Genomic DNA, 17,598 nt, shown 5'->3' with positions numbered 1-17,598 from the left:
GTCCAGCCATTTACAAGTTTCCTCCCAGGGCTTCTATAAAAGGGGGTGGGGTGGGGGGCTGTGCAAAGGAGAGGAACGGATGGGTGCGCCGGCTCCTGGGAGCAGGGCGCAGCCAGAGGGCGCCGGAGTGGCTGCCTAGGGGCTTCGGGACTCTGCGCTCGCCCCTCCGGGCGCCTCCGGCAGGGCCCCCCAGCCCGCGAGCGGCGACTCCCACCTGCCGCAGCCCGTGCGGCTCAGCCGGAGGGGCGGGCGCTGGGCTGGCCCAGCAGGGTGCAGCCCGGCCCAGCCGGTTACATGGGCGGGGCCGGGGGGAAGGTGACTCAGGGCTCCCCCTCCCAGTGGGGAGCGTGTGTGTGTGGCCGGCGCCGCTGCCACTAGCGCTTGCTGGCTGCCGGGCAGGTGCGGTCCGCGCTCGGGTCTCGCCGCTGGTGAGTGGCCGCGGGGGCTCCGGGCAACTTCCCGGAAACTTTCGGGCCGGGGCGTGAGGCTGGGTCGCCAAGGGCGGGGGAAGGTGGCTGGGCTGGGGGGCAGGCAGGGTGCGGAGGAGGGAGGCTGGGGAAGGGGGATCTTAGGGGCTGCGGTGGGGAAGGGAGTTAGGGGCTGCGGGGGGTGGCAGGTCTAATGGGTGGGGGGTTTGGGGAAAAACGCTGCTCGTTTCCCATCCCCCTTCAGGCTTTGGGCGAGGTGAGACCCACGTCCGGCTCCGGGAAGAGGGGCGGGGGCGCTGCAGCCACTCAGCTGACTCCGCCCGTTGCCCGGGCCCCGCTCTAACAAATGGTTGCTGACTGATGGGATTAAAGCCTCAGCGGCTGCAGGCTGGACGTAAGGGACAAAAAGGTGTTTCTAGGCTGACCTACAAAGGCGCGGCAGCATGGCTGCCTGCAGCTAAAATCGCCTCCCCGGGGAATGCGCGCTTGTTTCCCTGTCCGGGAGGGCAGGAGAGGAGAGACAGGTGCAGGGGGTGTGTTTGTTCTCGGTTCAGTTTCAGGTCGCAAGCCCTCCTCCCCGCTGAGTAATGTGTGACTTTCACTGGAACTGAGCAGAGCTCTTTCCTGAGAGAATCCGTCCCACTCCTACCCGGTACTGGTCTGAATTCTTCATATCTCTTTCCATTCCCTCACGCTCCTACGGCACTTGTGCTCATGAAGTTGGTATAAACTGTGGGTTGGGCTTGCTTGACAATATCCCTAACTCATTCTCTTTCCTCCAAACTGCTGCGTGCATTGAGATAATAAGCCCAACTTGCAGAACAAGTCATGCCGAGGATGGAAGAGGGGAACAGAACACATTTGTATTGTGCAAGAGACTGCATCAGTGGCTTTATCTGCTGGGAAATGTGTGGCTGGCTTTTAAAAACTCCACACCCTGCCCAAAGAGAGAGAGACTCAAGGGAGGGACTGTAGATTCAAGACTCCTCAATAGGCTAAAATGGGGAGGGAAGAAGAGGATGTCGGGATGGTTAAGGTACTGAGAGTCTGTACACTTGGATTTGCTGTAGACTTTGTCTGATGCTGTTGGACAAATCACTTAGTGCAGGGGAAAGGAGGCAGAGAAGCTAACATAGGACTAACTAGATCAGGGCTTGAAAAATATACTTGACACTTAATAGACTGAGGACTCTACCTATTAGTTAGACCAGACTTCTCTATATGGGGGAATTAAAATGAATTAACTAAAGGTATAAAGTTAATTGGCATACATTAAAGTGAAATGGCCTTAATCCAAGGAATATTAAGGCTATGTCTACACTTAAAATGTTATAATGGTATATTTGCACCGCTTCAGCATAGACACTACCTACACCAACAGGAGGGGAGTACTTGAGAGGCGGTAGCTAGGTTGATGAGAAGAATTATTCTGTTGACATAGCAGTGTCAGCACTAGGTGTTAGGTTGGCTTAACTAGGCTGCTCGGAGCTGTGGATTTTTCATATCCCTGAGTTACACAGTTAAACTGACTTATTTTTCTAGTGTATGTCAGACCTAAGCTACAGCAAACTAATGCCATTTCACTTCTGAATTAGTGCGCACATGGGAGTTTAATGCACTTTAACTTTTGACAGCTAACTTTGCACCTTTAGTTTATTTGTATTAACTTTCCTGAGTGTCCCTGTATAGACAAATCCAGGGTCTAAAACTGAAACCTGTGCCTGCTATGCTCCTCCAAGGCTGCATCCATTGCAACAGAAAGGAATAAAACAATTGTATGTTATTTCATTGTACCATTGTCAATCAAGCTTATATTGAATGCTTACGTTTTATTAGTACAGTAGGGCAGGTTGAATAGCAGGAAATGCATGGAATGTATTTCAAAAATTCCTTTGGTATTAATCTACTAATTATAGCTGGTTAAATGCTAGTCAGCAAGTAAGGTAGCTGCATACCACAAAGTATTAATCAAGGTAGTCAACAAGTATCAGTAAAAGTAACTAAATAGATTTTTTTTCCTAAGCACTATGTGACCAGCTCTACTTAGTACATTTCCCTGATTTTTATTTTTTTTTCTTATCACCTTTTCCTTCTTGGCTTCACTCTACTCTTTTTGCTACAGTAATCTATTGTATTTGCTTTTGTGAGTTGTCTTCAGTGTCTTTCCTTCTTTTTTCCCCTTGCTCCATTACTATATTTTTTCATCTCTTATCTTTCTTTTCTTCTTTCAAACCTTCTTTCTGTGCACCACTTCCTTTCTCTAACTTACCTAATCACTCCTGCTCATCTCCATTTGTGCACTCACACACAGGATTTTGAAATTTGCCTAAAAGCCAGAGAACGAACTATATGAGCCTAGGGTGACCAGACATCCCAATAAAATTGGGACCGTCCTGATATTTAGGCGTTTGTCCCGTGTCCTGACCGATCTTTGGTTGGGACGCAATTCATCCCGATATTTCACTCTGCTGGCAGCACTGTTTTTTTGTTTTTTGTTTTTGTTTTTGCTCTGCCAGCGGACCCCCTCCCCGCCCCCCCACCATGTGTCCCGATATTTTCTTCCTCTCATCTGGTCACCGTAATCAGCCATAGATTGATACAGAGTGTGGGGGTGGGGAGGAGAAACAGCAGAGATGAAGTCTGTGCGATTAGGGTGACCAGACAGCAAATGTGAAAAATCGGGACGGGGTTGGGGGTAATAGGAGCCTATATAAGAAAAAGACCCCAAAATCAGGACTGTCCCTGTAAAAACAGGACATCTGGTCACCCTAGAGCCGATGCCCTTTCTATGTGTAGGAAGCAGCGGAGTGCTGGGATCCTTACCCTGAACTTTGCTTAGGTACTCTCAGGGGCGGCTCCAGGCCCCAGCATGCCAAGCGCATGCTTGGGGCGGCATGCCACGGGGGGCGCTCTGCCAGTCGCCGGGAGGGCGGCAGGCAGGCAGCCTTCGGCGGCGTGCCTGCGGAGGGTCCGCTGGTCCCGCGGCTTCGGTGGAGCCGCGGGACCAGTGGACCCTCCGCAGGCACGCCTGCAGGAGGTCCACCGGAGCCGCAGGACCGGCGATGGGCAGAGCGCCCCCCGCGGCATGCCGCCGTGCTTGGGGCAGCAAAATGTCTAGAGCCACCCCTGGGTACTCTAACTTTCATATCAGCCTCCAGAGCTAGTAGGTGCCTGATAAATTTACAGCCTCTCTATTCAACTCTACAAAAAACGGGAGAAGGACCAAGGTGTCTCATAGGGTTTCCCCCATCCCTGAGCCCATTAAATGATTTGGAGGTGGGGTTTTTCACTGTCTTACACCTCCTCCTGGCTACTGCAATGAGAAGGGAGGTTCTGCTACTCTACCTTTCCCACTCAGCTTTAACAGCTGCTCTAGTCTGCTATTGCTGGAAGTCCTCTCTCTCTCTCTCTCTCTCCCCTCTCTGTTTTAAAGCTGCAGCAGAGTAGAATTGATATTAAAATTTGTCAGTTTTACTACGGTGGGGATCTGAAAAACAGTGAAAACTGACAACACTGAAGTTTTCACCCACAAAAGCTTATGCTCCAATATGTCTGTTAGTCTATAAGGTGCCACAGGACTGTGTCACTTTTTACAGATCCAAACTAACATGGCTACCCCTCTGATACTGTTGTTATGAAACAGATCTAAAATATGTCCAAGTCTCATTATTATTTTACATTTAACGTTAATAGTTTCTGTCAAGTTTTTTAAATAAAATCATTTTGTGTCACTTAAAAACTAAGTTATTCTGCATTCCCTTACAGCCCTGGAAATCAGAACGTGACATCATTGTACTTGTGCATGAGGAGGGGAAAGTGAAACTGACCAGCCAACTTACTTTTATTGTCCAAACTTGAGTGTGATTAAAAAAAGGTAAATGCAACATTAATGGTGAAAATTAAACTTTAATTTTTTAGTATTATTGGATTATTGAAATAAATAAGATAATTTATTTTGTAAAACTCATGTTTCTTTTGAACAAGAAAATAGAAGCCAAGAAAGGTAATACAAGACAACTTTATTTTGCATATTCTCTGTCATGCATGCTGTACTCAAAGTGCTTTACGGAACTGAATGATATAATAGTTAAATAACAAAGGGGGAGAAAAATTGAGGTAAAATCCAAGAATAATAGAGATTATTTAAGATAATACAAAACCTGCAGTTTTTCATCCAGATCATGCCACTAGTCTGTCTGAATGCTGTCGTCTTGTTTGAGCATTCTTTGGTTTCAGAATATAACTTTACCTGCTGCAGAGGTAGTATTGTTTTACTAAAATCATGTTTAATATAGTAAAAGCTGTTCTGTGTGCACTGCTGGAGTATATCTGGAATGGGATTTTATTAGTTTCATATGCTGATGCAACTTTGTTAGCTACATCTTGGCTGCTTATGAAGATGAAGGTCAAACATGGGCTAAGATACATGCACATTTTAAGTGATATTAATGTTTTTTTAATGGAAAATGACCATTATGTTTTAAGGCCTGTAACTAGCAAAGCTTAGTTTTGTTCTGCTCTGAAAAGCAGCTCTGTAAAAATAGCATTGATTTTCAATTATCTTAATTTTCTTGTAATTGTGCTCAGAATACCAACGGGTTGAATTTCAGTGGGATTTGGGTGCCTAACTTGCTTAGGCTCCTCTGAGGATCCCCAGCAAGATATTCATTTAAATGCCACTGAAGCAAACACAAGGTATGGTCTCTCTTCAGGTACTATTACTCATAATAAAGGTTATCCAGGCCAATGAATCCCTTGGTTCCAACTTTGCAGCCCTATGGTTCTCATTACGATAACTGTTCAAACTCAGGTGTCAGTGAATGGAACTCAGTGAACTGTTCTGATGATTCACAAGAAGGAGTGGAATGAAGACTATGCAGAGCTAATGCAGTTAACAAAAGTACAAAGCAGTAAAAATGTACCTTTTTTTTAATTTAAAAAAACAAAAAAAAACCCCAACCAACCAAAAAAAAACCCTGTCTCCTCTGTGGAAACAATGCTACCATTACTGCACATTAGTTTAACTTTCCCTCAACTTGTCAGGAGTGCTGGAAGCTCCTGAGAAGTGTGTGTGTGGGGGGGCTCACCGGTGCCTGAACCGTGGCCCCCCACACCCTCGTTCTGCTTTTCCCCCCAGGGCGCTGCCCACTGCTTACTCCTCTCTGCCCCACCCTGTTGCTCACCCTTAAGGCAGGAAAAAATTAATGGGGACATGGCCTTCTAGTCCTCCCTCATCCCGCCTGCCTGGTCTGGCCCCTCTGCACTTGAGAGGAGCTCTTTGTAATGGCTCTATAGATTTTTACACTGATTTTACACTCAGGTTTGCTATGTCTGCAAATCACTTGACAGTGGTCATGCAGCTCATGTAATATGACTGCTACTTTGTCCTCCTCTTACCTCTTATGTTTTGTCCATTTGTTTTATAGGTGTGTATTATTGGGGCAGGCACTATCTTTCTTATGTGTGTACACTACCTAATAAAATGAGACCTTGATCCCTGATAGGGATCTCGAGGCACTACTAGAAAATAAATGATTCTGAAAAACCAGAGAATAGATGCGTTGAGTGAGGTTATAATCTTGCAAGGTTTATGTATATGCTTAACACCTGCATTGAAGTGAATAGGGCTACTCACAGTGCATACAATTAAATATATATGTGAGTCGTTGCAGGACCGGGACTTAAGAAAATACTACTTTTTGTTAGTCTTTAAGGTGCCTTCTTTTTGCGGATACAGACTAACACGGCTGCTACTCTGAAAACTACTTTTACCATTACTGTTTACTGTACTCTATGAATATCTCCAAGACAAGAACACAGCTACATTGAAGAATTCCCTCCCTGTTACTCTTGTCTTCTAACAGAAGAAAGGAACAAGCAGTCCCCATTGCAAGGTCTGAAACACCAAGGATTGATTTGTTGTTGACTTGGCAATAACTTGGATTATAAAGTGAAAATCCAAAAATGTCTTAAACTAATGCCAGATTAATTTGATTTAGTATTTTAATGCGTTCTTTTTTGGCTTGGATATATTCCATGTTGGAGCCCTCCATTTGCTTGTGTTCATATTTTTTTCTCTCTAAGAATTAATCTTCATGTAAGTGAATTTTTAGATTTTATTTTATTTATTTTATTTATTTTTGTCTTGTCACTTGGAGAATGAAAAAATGAAAGTGTTTGTAAGTGGCCAGAATTGATGCTTTGTGACTTGTAACTGTTAGGAATACAGGACACCCAATTAAAAAAAGATCTTGAAATATTACCATTGGAGCTGGTTGGGAGAGGGGGGGAGGGATATTTTTCATGAAAAAGTTTGTGGAAAAACTTATCCCTACTTTTTGTTAAAGTTTGAAATACATTTTCCACCCTCTAATGTGCATTTATACACTTCACGCAGCCCTTAGTCAGCCATCACCTTTTTTCAGCCATTTTTCCTGTTTTCTTTTCTTAAACAAGCTTTGCCTATTGGAAAGGTGCTAGCGCAAACATCAAAATATGGGGTTACAGTTAAGACCTGCTAATTTTTATGCTGTCTGACATGTATTTGTTCCATCCCAAGGGTGCTGTGAATAGGTCATTGGTAATTATGTGGGAACAATGATAGTGTATTTTTAAGGTGAATATTGAAAATTGAATGCTGAAAATATTTTTCAAGTTGAACTCCTTTTAAAGTGCACTTTACTCTAATCATTGGATGATTCTGCCTTAAGGATTGACAAGACTGCATGTTGCTCTCTTCTGAGCAAATATTCTGAGTAATGGTATAAAGCTGCTTTAGATTCTCTTGTGGAGCTATTAATGATTGAAAATACATTGCCAAAGTTACGTTCTGTACCTTGATTTTTACAATGTTCATAAGGAATATTGGTTGGTTTGAGATACCACATTGGAGCTGGATCCTGTGTGAGTTTAATAAACGGATTTTTTTATTATTATTAAGGCCAAAAATTGTATTCTCAGCCTGCTTCTGCTGAAATTAATGCCTTAGGTCACTTAAATTTATATTAATGTATCAATAAGACAGAGCCTTTTATTCCATATAAAACTAGTTAAAAAAAAGTCTGCTTAGGTTTAAATTTTATTAAACTTTTTTCCTTTGAGACATAATATTACTGGTAGGAGAATCTTGGAAATCACTTAATGTATATCTTTGGTGTATTTGACATGTTCTTAATTGTAGCAGTCATTTAAAAATAAACTCTGGTCTTGAATCCCTTAGCACGTCAATGGCAGAGGAGAGCAGTCTTCATGGGATACATTGTTGAATAGCTTTGCAGTTACATTATGTGTGTGTAAAGACAAACTTCCCTCCCTGAGAGTTGGAGGGAAGCTCTGTTTTTCTAGTTGGAGGGAAAAACTTCAGTCTTCTTTCTCCCTATCCCCTTTGCCAGCTGCTGGGAAGCGGTGTATGTGGGGAGTTCTTACATCCCATTTCACTGAATTTGCAAGTGAAATATGTACTGTAGGACACCAATTATGACATGGGCTCTAGCAATTGTCGGCATTCTCTAAAAGTATCTAGAATCCTGAAGGAGCCCCTGTAAGCTCTTTGCAACAAGCTTTCTTTTTTTTCCTTTTAGTATTCTTTTTCCCCTACTATAAAAAAGATGCTCACGCTGCACAAATAATAATGCTTGAAAATGGGAAGATCTTTCTGGATCTGAGTCACTCAGGCCAGAAGAGATGAATTTGTTGCCACAGGTCCTTTTTTTAATGAGAAGGCATGGAGATTACATATTTTATATCCCAAAATATAAGAATTTCTGTACTTTGCAAAGCAGTACAGTTTCTATTACCTTGATTTGACAGTGAAGAAACTGGCAATTACTTGGACAGTCATACTGTATAGCCGAATGGATAGACTGGACTGGGATTCAGGAGACCTGGGTTCTGTTCCTGGCTCTGCCACTTGCTGTTATGTGACCTTGAGCAAGTCACTTCACCTCTCTCTACCTCAGTTTCCCTATTTAAAAAATGGAGATGATGATATGGACCTCAGTGAACTGCTTTGAGATCTACTGATGAAAAGCACAATGTCAGAGTGAGTTAGTTGTTAAAATATCTATTACAAACTGTGAACTGATACTAGACTTGTGTTCATGTTTGCCTTGAAAATACTTTTTTCAGTCTTGGGAAAGAGAGCTGTGGGTTTTTTGTTGTTGTTGGTTGTTTTTGTGTTTTTGTTTTTAAATTTTCTTCTAGATACTTCAGTAGGTGGATGGTTTTTTCACTAATGTAGTTCAGAAGTCTCCTTTTTGCAATGGCTAATATTTTTGGGCTTATGCTTTAGATTAATAGATTCCAAGGCCTCCTCTGAAGTTGTCTTGCAGTGATGTAGTGACCAGAGCAATAGCTGTTACCATGCTCAGAAGCTTCACATTGGAGTAAAATGATGAAGGCAGTGGTGCCATTCTTGGTTCAGACAGTCCTGTGTAGAGAGGCAGTGTTGCCTAGTGGTTAGACAACTGGACTGGGACTTGGGAAACCTGGGTTCACTTGCTCAGTGACCCTGGGCAAGTAACTTTCTGTGCCTCAGTTTCCCCGCATGTAAAATAAGGATACTGACCTCCTTTGTAAAGCACTGAGGTTTGTGGATGAAAAGTTGTATATAAGAGGTAGATGCTGTATATGATAGTGAAAACCTGATAATTAAAATAAAGTATCTTGACAAATTCTTTGTCTTCCACTGTATTAGAAAGATTCTAGTGTTTGCCTCTTTGCCCCACCTGATCACTGGTGATTAGACCAGTGCTTCTCAAACTCCCTTGGGGAGCTCTGAAGGGGTCATGGGGGAGCCACAAGTGGCTGGGGTAAAATTTAATCCATACACCTGTTTCTGTTCTTTTCTAAATATGAGGCTATTAAACTAGGCTTAAAAATCACCTGCATCTTATCCATGGGTCTGAGCCTTATGCTGCTGCTGGGGCTGGGAGGCTCTCTGTGCCCTCTGTTCCTGCAGGGGACCTTCAGCAGAGAGGCTTCCTGCAGGAGGAAACATTCAGCAGGAAGGTTTTCTGCTAAAAGCCCCCTGCTGGAGCGAAAGGACAAGAACGTTTCCAGTGGCAGCACGAGCACTAGCAGACATGGCAGGTTCCTTATGTGTGGATTTTTGTGTCTTGATACTATGGCAGAAAATACACAGCCAAACTTGTCATTTGTGAAGTATGAGGCCAGGGAAACTACAGAGACATTTAGAAACCAAACACCTGGACTTTTTAAATGAGAACTCTGATGGCTTTTCCTTCAGAAACAAAAAGAGTTTAAAAGTGGCAATAAGTCATGTCTAAAGACAAGCCTTAAAAGCATCTTATGTTGTGGTCAAGCAAATTGAAAAAGGCAAACAAACCCTCACTATTGATGAGATCCTAATTTCAGTGGCAATAGGTATGTAGAATGATGACTGGGAAATGAGCAGCTATGGCACTGGAAACCATTCCTGTTGCAAATAGGAGCACTGTTGACCTTGCAGAAAATGAGTAGAATGTGTTTGAGAGCCAATATTTTGCACTGCAGCTTGATGATTTCACAGATCTAGCCAACCTGGTTCAGCTTCTGTGTTACCTGATATTTGTCAAAGAAGGTACAGTCACTGAAACACTTGTATTTGGCAAAGCAATCCGAGTCCAAACAGCCGGTGAAGAAATATTCAAGATCCTTGATAAATTCATAGTGGATGAAGGTCTGCGTATTTGGGGCTACACACTGTAGGGGCAGTAACCATGACCTGAAAGAACAGTGGGGTTTGTGAGTGAAGAAAAGAGTCAGCAGCAATTTGGAAACATTGCATGGTTTATTGCTAAGCTGTGGTATCAAATAAATTGCATCCTGAAGTACATAAGGCCCTGGATTGTTGTTAATGTTATAAAATCTCAGGTAGTGAATACACATTTTCAGTGTGCTTCCAGCCAACCCAGAGTCTGGCTTTTCAGCAATGATTTCTGTGAAAACTAAACATAAAAATGGTTTAAACTTGGGAAAACAATTTAAACTCCAGCAATATCAGATTCAACCAAACATTACAAAACTATGCATTTCGAAACAGGCCCATTCTTCTCACTAGAATCTTAGACTATATCTGAACATGCAAAAAAATCCATGTTCTCAAATTATAGTCTAAAACCCTGGATTAGATTAGAATATATGATTATATTACATGCAGTTTAATATTATAATAGTAATTGAATAGTCAGAAAAACTCGTATCCTTCTTGAATCTAGTGTCCTGAACTCTCGACTCTAGTGACGTGAGTCCATTTAAAAAAAAAAGAAAAGAAAAAGTATTTGGTTGTAGGGCATCACTCAAGATTTAAAATATCTGTTGTGGAATCGCAGTGTCGTAACAAATTAGGGAACAGTGGGATTAACCATACTTAAACACTTGCCCAGCAGGCTCTGTTTCTACCACGTTGATATTTTTACTGAATGTATTTGATTTCAACAATATAGACTTGTATTGCAGTGCCCAATACCAACTTAAGTGTGTCCTCTCATCAAGGATATGTGTTTTGGAAATATAGCAGTTGTCTGTAATATTCTGATAGCATGACATATCCATCTCCTGGTATACTTTATTTGGATGAATTTCTTGAGCTATCTGTGCTTGTCCATCTTGGGGGATGGGGAAGGGAAATAACAGTGCAGTATATCCTAGGAAATGCAGTGTTTCTGTGTGGCCAGATCTACCAGGTTTGTCCTTGTATTATGTTAATCTAAATTGATCTGTTTAAACTGTGGAAACATAGACACAGTCCTTTTGTGGCATTTAAGTGCTTAGCAAGAGCATAAAAATTTAAATTCCAACTGTGTGCTCTTGAGGATTGTATTATGAAATGGAAAATATCCGATACCTTTCTCTGATTCATATCTACACTAAATATAATTTATTACTGCATAGTTTGTCCTGTTAGTTCATTAACAGTTGCATACAGTCATGCATGCATATATAATATAATATATTTTCCTTTTGGTACACCTACTTTTTGTTCTCTAGAAAGCCCTTCCCCCTCCTCAACACCATCTATTTTGCATTTTGCTTTAAACTAACCACTGCATATTGATTGACCATGATAGCAGGCATTGTTGTTTACAGTTGAATTAATATAGTGAGAACCAGTTTTTTAAAATGTAATATTGTTTTACATTTTACATGCTCAAGTCAGGTTGCAGCTTTGTTTTGTGAAGCAAAAACTTTCTCCCTTGAGCACATACGGTACCTTGTATAATGCCTGAATTCGTGGTAGGCTTGGCTGTATTCTGATCCTGAAAATACATTCCTCTGCTTCACTTCTCCTGCAAAAAGACTCATGTGCATGCACAATTCTGTACTTCAAACATTTGTAACTTTAAAACTACTGAACTGATTTTATTCACATGTGAGTGGACTTCAGTACATGAGATCACAAAGCAAGCGAAGTTGGATTCAAATGGAGTGATCAGAATGTCATTATGATTGGAACATATGGGCAAAGTGCATGATCTTTGTTTTTTAACTCCCAGAATTAAACTACTTCTGATCAAACTGGCATGGAAAAAATCATTTGGAGTGAAACCAAACATGGAAAATTTCAGTCCCAAAAGAATTGTTCAAGGAAGTTATGAGCGTCTGGGGAAAATAATGGACAGGGAATGTTTGACTAGAACCAGGAACTCAATCTGAATTTTCTAGCTGGGAAGAAATATAACTTAAAGTTTACCTTCTGTGACTGTATAACATCAGCCATGAGATTGCATTTGTTTAGGTTTTTTTCCAGTTGATTCTATTTTAGTTACAGTGCATTCACTAGACATACAGCTCTATGCACAACTTGATCTGATTGTGAGATGTAGTGATAATGCATGTCAAATGTGGCTAGGGGAGAGGATTTAGTAGAGAACTGGCTGAGGGCCCTTGTCTTCAGGCTGACTAGATGCACCAGTCATGTCAAGGCAATCTTGATCTGTATTTCAACTTTTGATGTTCCAGTTCTGTGCTCCCTGTAACCAACTCCGAGCATCTTCACAGAACTCTTTGAGCAGTGGGGTAATGGGTCTTTAGTGACTATGCCTTATTGACATTTCACCTTCCTAAAGATGAGAAGTGAGTTTTGTTCGTTCAGGAAGGTCTAGCAATGGTGAACTCAAGTTTAACTCAGCAGAATCCTGCTCAGTTTCTTAATTGTTTTTTATTAGAAATAAATAGAGACGAGCATAAACATGCCATAGACTAACATTAATAAATATCACTAGGTGGGCTAGAAAGTTTCTAGTGTTGCACTTTCTCAAAATCCTATAAAGAACTTGTCTTGATCTCTGCCATCTCTGTCCAGCTACCAGTGTAGCTGAACTGATGCAATGGCCTAGGCCCCAGTGTAGACAAACTAAGCTGTTAATTTGCGCTGCTGCTTAACCCAGGTTGAAGTCAGCATAAGCTGAATTGGTGCAAATCATAGTTTATAACACTTTACCCTGTTTACATTTGGTTTAGACTGTGAAGCTGCAGTGGTTGCTGGCCACCAATGGTTGTAAGTGGGTCAAATCCACATTGCAGACAAGGTCTTTACATAGTCACTTATAATTTCTCTCACGTGGGTGTTGGCATCTGTTTCTGACTCTGCATCTGCCTCCTCCATCCCAAGAGATTCCGTCTTTTTTATGGCAATTGTATTTTTGTTTGTTTGTTTTTGTTCTCCCTACAGCTGCTACTCATCCTATATCTTGGCAGCTACAGAGAGTTCTTACACATTACATAACCTTCCCCAAAACCAGTTTATGAAGATTTATGGCATGATTTTTAGAAGTGCTGGGTACCCAGAGATCCCATTGACATTAGTGAAATTTGTGGGTACAAGATAGTTTTGAAAATTAAGCCATTAGTCTTTACCCCATCATAGGAATCACTGATAGTAATCTCTGCTCATAGGTGTATCCCAGGTTTGCATATCTCTCACTGTTTGGCTTGTAAGGAATGCAGCACCCTTGTAGTAACAACTTGAAGACTATCTCTTTCATTCTTCTGCTAAATGATGAGTAAACAGAAACTAAGGATTCCGCCTGTTCTCAATAACAAACAGTTCTTGCTGTTGTATTGATTGGATGTACTCAAAGATGTAATTAGTCACCTATTTACTACCATAACACTTAATCATTTTAGGTGGAAGGTTTTTTAATGGACTTTTGTTCATTTATAAGCAACCAAATCAAAAAATCCTCTAAAATTATTAAACATGCTCTAAATAAAAGCAATTCTAACAAAAATACCTAGAAATCAAAAGTTAAAGGAATATCAGTTTTGGAGAAATTCCTTCCTCTTTTGCGTTGAGTGTTTCTCTATCTGGATTTTTCCCATAACTCTCTGGATAATACCAAATGTGCTTCTTGGATAAGGGGGGGTGGGGTCAGGTGCGATAAACTCATACAGGAGGAAGAGATGGAGAATAGAAAAGGTCAGTCTCTGATGTTTACTTCACTGGCTAGTTGTTTGGACAAATCAATCATATTCAGGACCTCTAGTCTCAGAATCACAGCTCTGCTGCCCATTTTGGGATGACATTAGGCAGTCGTCTAGTTTCTTTCCACAAGTTCTCACACCAGTGCAGTGTTTAGCTGCCATGTTGATTACAGTGGCTCTGTGGCAGGGAGCTGGAAGTCCTGGGGTCTCCAGTGGCCCAGCAGGTAAGCTGGTGGGAAACCATGCAGGTTTCTGTCAAAGCACTGTCTGTATTTCATTTAGAGTTTGTTGGAACCACACTGAAACACTCTGGTTTTGATGAATTGGCATTTTCAGATGAAAAACTGTTCTGGGAAAAGTCCTGACCTGCTCTAGTTATGACTCTTAATTGCAAATCATTTAATTTAGAAGTAAGCCTGGAGTTCTTCAGTTCTCCTGAGTGCTTGGCTACACTAGTGGGGGGAGGCCATGGAAGCACTCTGAGATAAAATTTGTTGTTGTCTTTCCTCTCTTAGCTTTACTTTTTCTACACTTAACTAAGTTAACCAGAACTAAAAAATGTAACTGAAGAGACACTAGCCAACTTGGCCAAGAGTTGAAATATTCCAGAATTAGAAAAAAGACGATCAGAGGGAAAACTGAACTCTTCTCAATAAAACCAGCAGTTACAGCCAGCACCCAATTGAAATTTAGAACCAGTTACATAGTACAAATAATACATATGGCTAGTCTACATATTGCAGATAATCTGCATTTGTGTGCTCTGTGACGAGGTGATAATGCAGTTAAAAATAGAACATGCATCCGACGAAGTGGGTATTCACCCACAAAAGCTCATGCTCCAATACGTCTGTTAGTCTATAAGATGCCACAGGACTCTTTGCTGCTGTTAAAAATAGTGTTACTACTTGACCTTGTAAGACAGAAAGGTGAAGTTAATATTTTTTGCGTAATGTTGAGAATGTTTGAAGTGTCTAGATTTAATTGCCTTTTGACCTTTGTCCTTTGCATATGACTATGCTCTTTCGTTGAAGTGACACTGTCAACATCAGAATTTGCACCTGTGTCATAACACTTAAGTATTATTGCTGCCCTTAGGCCCTGATCTTGTAATCAACGTGGGTAGACCCTTGTGGTTTTGCAAAAGCCATTGAATTCTGTTGGGCTCTATCTGGGCCCATGTGGGTCTGCAGGATCAGGGCATCGGATTCTAAATTCTCAAGAACAGAGAAAGCATCTTTCATTTTGTATGGCATTGAACACATTGAGGCACTGATCCTTGTTAGGGCCTTTAAACACTATGGTAATACAAATATTTGACATTGAAAGAGATGATAAAAGTGTGTGTCTGCTTTGAATAGTAAGTTTTGCTGCTTGTTTTGCTGATCTTTCACTCAACAGAGCAGAGGAATTCCCACCCCCCCAACAATTGGATTGTAAAAAAGCCCAAACATTTATCATGGGGATGCAAATATTTGTGTTTAAATTCCCTTGGTGGGGTATTTTTAATTTATTTAAAAAAAGATATATTTTTAGTAGCCCTTTTCCACTAAATGTTATGTAGGGGGAATAAAGGAGGATAAAGAATGACAAATATTTTTCACGTGGGTTATTTAAATAAAGAATGTCAGAAATTCTTAGCTAATGCTTTTTAAAAAGGGAGCAATCTATGCATGCCAATGATTCTAATTACAGTAATCTTTGCTAAGTTTCATCGTGCTAATTGAACTATAATAATTGCACTTAGATGGGAACTTCCATCAGAAGATGACCTCCTAACTAAGGTTTGCTTTGCCATTTGTAGCTTGTTCAGGTCATGTATGTACATTTTACTTACTGGTTTGAACAACTGTGATCATATTATTCACAGAGATGATTTTTTAATTTTTTTTTGTAAAGGTGTTTCACACTTAAGATACTAATCTATGCTTAACAAAGCAAACCGAGAGCCTTATTAATATTCTTATTAGAAGAACATAAATACACACAAATCTGATAAGCAAATAGCTCGTGCTATATTTGCAACCAATACCACCTTTGATATATTGAATTTTCAAATCTCTGTGTAAAAAAATTGCAGTTCTGCTAACAAGTAGTAAACAAGTACAAGACATAGACTTCAGTAATTTTGAACTGAAAATGGGGTGAAAGTGAAGAACTAGCAACATATACAGAAAAATCAATTTTAAATAAAACTCCCAATGCTTTAATTTTTAAAAAGTAATTATTTTATCCTTTCTTCTAAAGCACTATACAGACATTTCTCTTATTCCTAAAATTCATTAGTAAATTCTGATGTAATTAGCACCTTTTAAGGTGTAGAATAGATCCAGTTATCAATTAATTAAATAGCCTTATTAAAAATAAACTTACATTTTGAGATCAAGATATAAGGTTTATATCTATGGCATAAGTTGTAAAAGATAACTCATAAGATAATTTAAGTGTGACTTATATTACAGTAATTATGCACTGACTACTATCTCAGTACCCTTCATGCTGTATATGCAGGCTGCTGTCATAGGGCTATTGTGCACATGTATTCTGCTGCCTGTGATAGCAACACAGAGCACTAATGTTACACAAGCCTCATCTTCACTGCTTTAAAATAAAAAAGTTTTATTACCTTGGGGTAACTAGTGGGTCTGAGCTATCCTGAGGTAAAGACTAGGCACTTTACTTGTAGTAAAACTAAAGTTGAGGTCAACCCCTGCATGGGATAGAGAGCTGGTTACCTTGAATACCTTTTAAAATAGAAAAGACAGGCAAATTAGTGCCACATAAGGCTCAATAATAAAAAGGTGGTGTCATGCTAGCAATTTTTGTAGTATCAGGCAGGGAGTGCAATTCCTACATAAGAAGCTTTAGAGAAAATCATTGTGTAGGAGTTGCTCCCTTGCCTCCAGCTAGCCAGCTTTACAGAGCTCTGAAAATATCTGCTGATAGCTTTGGCTGTACTGCTAAAATATCACAATTACACTGGGTTTTAGGCCACGAAAGCTTATGCCCAAATAAATTTGTTAGTCTCTAAGGTGCCATAAGGACTCCTCATTCTTTTTGCTGATACAGACTAACACGGCTACCACTCTGAAATTGGACACAGACTAGTTAAAAAACGGAAGAGGCAGTAATCTGAGGTGGTTTTTTTCTTATTTTCATTCAACAGTTAGCAAGTCGTCCATTGGCAGCTTAGAAGTGATACATACGTGCAAACTGATTTTTCTGTGAAGATTTAGTCTTTTGAATATAGTGTTAATGTATTTTTTCTACCTCATACTGTAGCATCTCTTTGTAATATCTCCCACCTGTTCCAGCAATTTTAAGTTTACTGCTGGGTAAAACTTCTTCAGCTTTGCTTTGAAGTCTATAACACTGAAAGATTTTGCTCCAATCTCATGCTACTTGATCTGACCTTCAGATTACCCATTCCTATTATTCCTGATGATTGCTAGGCTTTTCCTGTGCACCCAAATTATCTCACCTCTTGTCCTAGCATCACCTTTTGGGAATGGGTATTATACTGGCCTGTGCCTTTTGACCAGGAGATGCAGGCCAGGTACTTCTTGCCCAAACTTCTGTTCCTTACTAAAGGTCAGAAGTTGATTTACCTCTTGTTTTTTACCATTACTCTCATTGGTTATCTCTAGTGACTGCCTAGCTCCAAAGTCACCTTTAAAATAACCATTACCTTATTTAAAAAATCTAGAGAGAAATTAAAGCTACGCATTATGAAATCTAAGGTCTA

General features: G+C 40.6%; 1 protein-coding gene across 5 annotated transcripts in view; it reads left to right on the top strand.

Moving 5' to 3' along the window:
* Nucleotides 1-329: 329 nt before the first annotated feature.
* The window catches only part of ELOVL7 (ELOVL fatty acid elongase 7), a 50,298-nt gene continuing 33,029 nt past the window's right edge, over nt 330-17,598 (top strand). Inside the window, exons 1-4 of one of the 5 annotated variants that reach the window (XM_045020574.1) lie at nt 362-428; nt 673-822; nt 2,118-2,203; nt 4,194-4,302. The gene's annotated coding sequence lies outside the window, so the exon portion shown is untranslated. Of the gene's footprint in view, nt 429-672; nt 823-847; nt 1,081-2,117; nt 2,204-4,193; nt 4,303-17,598 lie in introns of those variants that run through there. The other 4 variants (XM_045020575.1, XM_045020577.1, XM_045020572.1 and 1 more) reach the window with 4 other exon arrangements.

Source organism: Mauremys mutica, chromosome 6 (genome assembly GCF_020497125.1).
Source record: "Mauremys mutica isolate MM-2020 ecotype Southern chromosome 6, ASM2049712v1, whole genome shotgun sequence".
Lineage (NCBI taxonomy): Eukaryota > Metazoa > Chordata > Testudines > Geoemydidae > Mauremys > Mauremys mutica.
Note: the sequence above shows the minus strand (reverse complement) of the source record. Positions and strands in the feature narration are given on the sequence as shown.